Below are 1753 nucleotides of genomic sequence, written 5' to 3'. Positions count from 1 at the left end.
ATACATAAGCTGAGTCAGCAATAACTTTTAGTTATTTTTGTTAGTTCACTCTACAAATTATTTATAGTTAGTTTTAGTTAGTTTTTGGAAGCAAAGCCTCATTTTTAGTTAGTTACAGTTAGTTTTAGGAAATTCTTTCTTCATTTTGGTTAGTTATAGTTAGTTAACTAAAAGTCAAAAGACCAAACTAAATGTGCTTTTAGTTTTAGTTATAGTTAACTAAAACAACACTAATTAGAAGACTTGTAGCATGTGATATGCACAAAAGTAAAGCCCAACATTTACTATATACACAGGTAATTAACATGTTGCCAGCCTTTGATCTTTCTTTCAACCCTGTTGAAAGGAACAGTAAAGCCCAACATACACTACAGGCAACATGTTGCCAGCCTTTGATCTTTCTTTCAACCTTGTTAAAAGGAATGGTAAAGCCCAACATACACTACAGGCAACATGTTGCCAGCCTTTGATCTTTCTTTCAACCTTGTTGAAAGGAATACAAAGGCTTTCTATTCAAGGCAACATGTTGCCTGACCACATCAAAGCATAATCAAAGGCTGGGCAAATGTTGAATGCAACATTATTGAATGTAGTGTATGTTGGGCTTTAGGTTTTCTATTCAAGGCAACATGTTGAATGCTTGACCACATGAAAGCATTATCAAAGGTTGGGCAAATGTTGAAAGCAACATTGTTGAATGTAGTGTATGCTGGGCTTAATGTGCTAATTCAGTCATTTATTGTTGAACCATTAACATATGCAGTGCAAATGTGCAGTGAAACTGATATTGTTTAATAGAATCAAATATCTCATGAAATGTCATTATTATTTTATTATCTCCTAGCTTTGTCTACAGGATTACAATTTATGAGCAACAAGGAACTGATTCTTTTACCTCCTCCTCCATTCTTTCTCTCCTGTTATCATTGTCTCAGTATCCAAGCTGCTGGTTTACGTGCAACACAAATACAATCATGATTGGCTGGCTAGGTCAATTCATATTCCTGAAGCCCATTTATCAGTCAGTGTAATGTATGTGTTTGTGCATGTGTGTCTGTTAAAACTACAATTTTATGTATGTGCACTAGGTATGTGATAGACATTGTGATATGAATATTTAGCAGATTAAATACATTTAATGTCAGTCAAGGATGGTGTTAGTAGTTTGCGCTTCAAAATGTATTTGTTATTATAAGTCAATCAATAATTAGTATCAATATTGATCATTATATTACCTCCTCTTTGATAACCTTTTTTGACTTGAAATTGCTAATCCTTTCTCTCTCTCCCCCCCAACTCTTTCCTCTGAGACGAGATAGTGTACCCACTGTATTTTTGTTTTTCTCTTTATTGATTATTTTCAGATGCAATGAATGCATGATTGTTTCAAGAAGTCAAGTTTGTCGTAACAGTTTGCGTGCCGGATTTAGTTTTATATTTATATTTCTTGTTTTAGTTTAGTTTTGATTTTTGTTATCAATTTTTCTTTTAGTTGTGGTTCGCTTTGTTTTTGTTGTACAGTTTTGACACAGTTTTTAAAAAATATATTTTAATTATAACCTACTGATTACAGTATAGTTTAAGTTCAGTGACCATGATGAGGGCAAGGATACCTCTTAAAACAAATCTTTATTTCCTTTGTCTCTACAATAATCTCATAATAACTAGGTGGTATTACTGGTTTTGAATGGTTATATGGAGGATACAAGCAGGCTTTTGTAAATTTAGACACAGCACTACTCCCGCTGGTTAC

The sequence above is a fragment of the Amphimedon queenslandica genome, unplaced genomic scaffold (assembly GCF_000090795.2).
Source record: "Amphimedon queenslandica unplaced genomic scaffold, v1.1 AMPQUscaffold_13272, whole genome shotgun sequence".
Classification (NCBI taxonomy): domain Eukaryota; kingdom Metazoa; phylum Porifera; class Demospongiae; order Haplosclerida; family Niphatidae; genus Amphimedon; species Amphimedon queenslandica.
Note: the sequence above shows the minus strand (reverse complement) of the source record.